Below are 6,087 nucleotides of genomic sequence, written 5' to 3'. Positions count from 1 at the left end.
ACATTATTTGTTTGAGACCCCCTCCCAGGCCTGTCCTTTAAAATTCTACTTCTTGCAACCAAGGAAGCGTGAAATGCTTGTCAAGAAGTCATTTCCCATCCTGCATTTACAGCGCTTTGTGCTGACCACGGTTACTGCACACCTCTTAATATCAGAGGGTTTGCATATTTTAAAGAAGTCTCCCTTCTTCCAAGCAATCAAGGGCAACATGAGGATATTCATGCTTTTCACTGTGATTCCAGTGTGATGGGACTAGCATATGGGAAACCAGGGTTCAAATCTCCATTTTGTGAGATCCAGCAGGCTTTTCTTATGTTCTCAGTCTTGAAGCTCCCTGGGTGAACATGAGCTAGTCACTGTCTCTCAGCCTAACCTACCCCCACAGGGTTGTTGTGTGGATAAAATGAGGAAGGGCGGGGGGGGGGGAGAGAAGCATGTATGCTGCCTTGTGTTCCTTGATAAAATATGGGATACAGACGTAATTCATTTTTTTAGAATTTTATTTTATATAATATTTTGAAAGGAAGCTGGCGAGTAAAACAGTGAAGTGACCAACTGCCACTGGCCACTAACAGGTCTTTGTGGCTATAAAATCAATAAAACATCTCAAACATGAAATGTGATCATTTGACAGTATGTCCAGAGCATCAGTTAGATGTAGTAGTGACCATTTTAGGTCAGAAGCCAAGCTTCAGAATGTCTCTGTTGTTGATATTTTGATCTGGAAAGCCAAACTGTGTCTCTCTGGCAGGGCTGGCGCTAGTACTATGAGGCAAAGTGAGATAGTCATCATGGGCAGCGTATTTTGGGGGCAGCGGGGGCAAACTGTGGTGCTGAAGAACAAAGCTGTGGGGTCCACCCTGCACTCCCCAAGCTTATTGGCTGCCTTCAGGTGAAGCTTAGGATACTGTCCTCTTGTCAGTATTATACAGTAAATACATTTAAAGTTCCCCCAACAATCATGGGAACTGTAGTTTACCCCTTGAGAGAGCTGCAATTCCCAGCATTCTTAGCAAATTAGAGTTCCCAGGTTTATTTGGGTGGGTGGGAATAACTTTTAAATGTACGGTGTGTACAATCAATTGCCAGTCTAATCAACTTCTGTAAGTGGAACAGGAGAGGCAATGGGGCAGGGTAGGTGCCAGCATGTCCTTTGCCTCAGGCAGGCAACAAAATTATCTTGGGCTGGCTCTGCTGCTACCCCAGCCCTGGTTCCGCCGAGCTTGTGATATGGTTTGCATAGCTGGTTTGCCCTAGCTTGCTAGACCAGTGTTGTTTCTGACGTAGTTCAAGCACTGGGACTCCTCTAATTTGCCATGGAAACTATGTAAACCAGCAACATCCCTTCCTGAGTCTGCACACCACACCTTTAACACCCATTCTTTCCCTCAAAGAATTCTGGGCATTGCAGTTTACCCCTCACAGAGGTACAGTTCCCAGCAACCCTTAACTAACTACAGTCCCCAGAATTCTCTGAGGGATAAGAATGCACTTCAGAGGCGCACAGTCTTTTGCCTCGCACCTTTTCGAAGAATGCATCTGCGTGGCTTCTTATGTGCGCAGCCTGTAGCGTGGTCAAGACAGGAACAATTAATGGGCTCTAAAATAGCGTAGACAACTGAAGAGCACCAGGCTCCACTCTTCACCACCCCAGCCACCAGCTCCTTGGCGCTGGACCTCCTTCTTTAAATTGTGCTTGCTTGCTTGGGTTTATAAATATAGAAACCTAAGCTATACGATGCCCCCCCTCCAAACTTGCCCCTCCCATCTCAGCCTGGTGCAGTTCCTTCAGCTGCTCCTATACTTGGTATGACCTTTTCCCATCTCTTCCCCACCCCCTTCCCGGCCCTCTCCCTTTCCTTGCTCTTTTCCTCCCCAGTGTTGTGAGCCTGGTGGCCAATGAGCTTCTCCAGAAGATCAAATGTCCCTATAACAGGAGGACTTAATCGCCTGGTGGAGTTTGCAGACCCCGCAGCCTTTCTCCCATTCGGCAGAAAGCTCCTTGCTTCTCACAGCAGCTCCCCCCTCTCAGGTAAGGAGGAGATTCAGGCAAAGGGCGTAGCTCTGTGTGAAGGGGACCCAAAAGGAAGAGCAGGTGCAAACCTCCGAGAAAGGAGTTCAGGGAGTTGTGGGCCTAGCATAAGGCTGCATGTGCAGTTGCGTTCTTTTCTGCAAAACATTCTGGGTTCTGTAGTTTAAGGCAAAGGTTGCAGCTACAGGGTGGGGCAAGCCAGGTTTTTTGCCCCTTGTGAAGCCTCCATAGGGGCACCACTGAGGCTCCCCACCTGTGTGTGTGTGTACGCATGGGATGTGTGTGCCCAACTGGGTCTTTGACCTGGGTGAAGTAAGGCCAGCTGGGAATTGTAGCTTTGTGAGGGGTGAGCCGTAGTGGTCAGAATTCTTTGGGGGCTTGGAAAGTGCTTTAAAAGTTATAGTATGTAAACATCCTAAGACCATGTCTCGCGGTCATTTCCCGGTTGGGCCTACCATTTTTCTTACCTCTTTTGAGTGGGGCTTGCTTCAAGGTTGTACTAATAAGCAGCAGCAGTCCATGATAGATAGATGATAGATAGATAGATAGATAGATAGATAGATAGATAGATAGATAGATGATAGATAGATAGATGAGGGAGGGAGGGGGAGCGTTTCAAAAGTGGAGCCTAAAAGTGAGCACTATGTGGCCTTGGAAGTTGTCAAGGAAAGTATATCTCATATACACCAGGCTTCCCCAACCTGCCGCCCTCCTGATGTTTTGGACCACCATGCCTGTCAGCTCCAGTTTGTATGGCCATGGTGGCTGCAGCATGATGGCTGTTGTAGTTCAAAACATCAGGAGAGCACCACTAGGTTGCTGTACACAAAGCTCTCAAAATCTTCCAGTGGTTGTATTAATCTCTGCTGATAATGCTGCTCCAGGTGCAGTTTTCCCTCACAGCTTGAATTTAGCTACAAAGGGGAGATAGAAGTTAGGGTAGAGATAGATAAAAGTAAGCCTTTTATGTCAAATGAGGTAGCCATTGAAAAGGAGAGCAGTCTCAGAAGGCTGTGGAAATAAAAGTGAATACTAATTAGTACAGCTTTTTGGCAAAATCCCATTGGCTTCAAAGAGTTATAGTGGCATGGTTTGGGATTGTTTTAGTTGTGGACTCAGTGTGTCAAACGTGATGGGAGTTCAGTTGAGAGATGAAGTGATATTGAGTCTCACGGCCTGGCAGCTGTTCACACATTGCATGCACTGGTTATTCCCAAGTCTACTGGCAAAAATGTAATAAATGTTATTCACTTCCTTGAAAAGTAATGCTGGACTCCAGGAATGCAAAGTATATGGTTTATAAGGAAACATGTTGCACGTATTATGCAGTTCCCACAAACTGGATGAAAAAGTGTGAATCTGAATAGTTTGGGGCTGACTAGGATTTGTTAGGATTCTTCAGTTTGCATATGCCTGCCAAGTTGCTACAAGCAGATCAAACCTGATGGGGATTGCAAGGGACTAAATTAAATATATAGTTGCCATATTGGAAAACAGTGGCATAAAAATTCTTTGGCAGGAAACAGGCCTAAGCATAAAATGACTGAGGAATCAATGAATGACCCCTTTTGAGTAGAAGCGTATCAGTAGCATGTTTGTTGTCATGGCTGAGGCTGCAAGCTTATCTCATTGAAATCTCTGGGACTTACCTGTGAGCAGGTGCATATAATTAGGCTGTTTCTCAATCTTCACAAATGTTGGGGTCATTTTGATTAAGAGCATACCAACAGTTAATTAGTGTATTGTTTTTTCCCTTCACCATATACGGAGAAAGAGACACTTGCTGTTCCCAAAAAGGCATGGGTGGGGAGAATGAATCCAAAGCTCTGCTTTCCTACACTGAGATATGATTTTGGTCAGTGAGGAAGTTGCCTGAAAATAGCCGGGCTGTGTGACGACACAGGACGAAGAATCAGTGCTTCCTTCTAGAGGCTGCTTCAAACCACTCTGCATGGCAGCCTCTGCCCCCAGATGGCAAGTCATTTTGTGCACAGCAGCTCACAAGGTGGATTGGATAACTTTCTCCATGCCACCGCAGGCCATTTTTGGCTGTTCGAGCTGCGGTGGAGAACATTGCCACACGAGGACTGCCACGTGTGGCAGCCATAATCTGGGAATCAGCCCACAACAAGTGGACTAGAATTTCTCCCTTGCTTTTCCAGAAGTACAAGGTCCAGTGCACCACCCCTGGTCTCCCCTGCCACTCTCACCTTGTGAAGTATTAACGATCAGACTCTTGTTTGTGTTCACCATAATTTAGGTTTGGGCCACATTGACTGGCTACTCTCGAATATAAGCAGCAACTTTTTCTATGGCCTAGGGTGCAGCAATCTTGTGTGCATGTCTGAACATGTTAGTTGTCTGATAGACACCGGTATATTTTTTCACCTTAGACCAGGGAAGGCCTACGGGATCTAGTTTTTTCCACCCCTCACTAGAATCTCAAATCTACCAATTGGAGCCTGGTGCAAAATATGTATATTTAGAATTGGAGAATTTGTTTTGAGTGCCAGAACGGAACACAAAAATTCCACACAAAATCCACTCAAACTTCCAGTATAATTTTGGATGGAGTGGTGGTGCGGGGGAGTATTCATGTTGCTGTGATTGTGAAATAATTGGGGGTCAGAAATCCTTGCTGACTGATTGTGACCTTCCAGGAGATGTATATCTACCCTTTGCCCTGCTCTGCATAGACCAGTCAATCTGCTCTTTTCTTGCATTATCATGAGCTAACTTGTCATTGGACTATTTTCCCCCCATGTGGAAGATTCTGCTTTCCTGACCATATACTCCTATCTATCTTTGGGTTGAAATCCTTTGCACATTTGAGACTAAGCCTCATTGATTTTAATGGGACTTACTTCTGAGCAGATACACAGAAGATAATGCTGCAAAGCTGCAGTTTTTTATTCAAAGCTTCGTGTTTTAAAGGGAAAATTCTGTGGCTTCCGGATGTTTAATGATGAAACGATCACATTGAGGTAGAGTTTGGCTGTCGTTTGGTTTATGTAACCCTTAGCATATAGCCATCCAGAATGTGTTTTCCTGATGCATTTATTTGCGTGGAGAGAAAGTTTGAACAACATCTGCGACGCCTTCTGCTGTCAGATCCTTAACAGAAATGTCACAAAGCAGTCCAGCAGAGGGTGCAGCTGTGTGAAAGGGGATCGATAGGCCAGGTTTCCGAGTCTTTCTTATTCTTAGCTGACTTTGCTTGGTTTGGAAATGAGCAGAGGCATGAGAGACCAGCAGCACAGATGGATGGGATTAGGAACGAGCAACTTGGGCTGTTGCTTCTTACTCTCAGAGTGTTTTTAACTCCGGCTGTTGGAGTCTTGGTCCCAAATATAGAATCGCATTGCCACCATCTAAATGGCTACAAAGAATTTCTACTGAGACAGGGCAAGGAAGAAAATGCAGGGAGTGTAAAGAAATATGTCCTAGATGGTTATTGGATAAGTCAGATTGACTAGATATTCTGCTAGGGGAGTGGATCTATCTGCCAAATGATAGATGGTGGCCCTGACAGTTGCTTCATGATTTTCTCGTGCCAGCAACCCCCACCCCCGCCTCAGACTTCTAGCTTTACCTGCCAGGTCTGCTCTCCAGTGCATGCCCATTTTCTTTCTCTATCTTCCTCTCATCATCTTGCCGCCTCACCTCCCTTGTATGGCCAAGGAGAGGGAATGATTGATAGGAGGAAGGCTATTTTCATAAATGGCTTCTGAGGTGTGAGGGAGTGAATTCAATCTATCAAGGGGAAGATGGGTACATTCTCAGCTGTTAAGAAGCTCCGGAGGAGATGGGGACTGCGCTTTTAAAGCCAAGAGTTGGAATAGATTTAGGCCAAAAGGAACATATAGTTCAGAGCAGGAAGCAGAGACGGGCCTGGGGATTTATGTGACAGAATCATGATCCACTTTGTCTCATTCGATTTGGCTCCATTTCGAGCATTTATTTATAACTTCTGCAGTTCTGCACCGGGGAGGGCGGACCTTACAGAGGGATTTTTTTTTGGGGGGGGGGAGTTTCTTTGAACTGCAAATAAGGTG

General features: G+C 45.6%; 1 protein-coding gene across 20 annotated transcripts in view; it reads left to right on the top strand.

The window, feature by feature from the left end:
* Window positions 1-1,887: 1,887 nt before the first annotated feature.
* Window positions 1,888-6,087, top strand: part of TNNT3 (troponin T3, fast skeletal type) — a 45,054-nt gene continuing 40,854 nt past the window's right edge. For 10 of the 20 annotated variants that reach the window (XM_081205469.1, XM_081205466.1, XM_081205468.1 and 7 more), the window contains exon 1: window positions 1,888-2,032. The gene's annotated coding sequence lies outside the window, so the exon portion shown is untranslated. The remainder of the gene's footprint in view (window positions 2,033-6,087) is intronic. The other 10 variants (XM_081205461.1, XM_081205448.1, XM_081205455.1 and 7 more) reach the window with 1 other exon arrangement.

Source organism: Podarcis bocagei, assembly GCF_964188305.1.
Source record: "Podarcis bocagei genome assembly, chromosome: 1".
NCBI classification, from domain to species: domain Eukaryota; kingdom Metazoa; phylum Chordata; class Lepidosauria; order Squamata; family Lacertidae; genus Podarcis; species Podarcis bocagei.
This window is presented reverse-complemented; position numbering and strand designations above follow the sequence as displayed.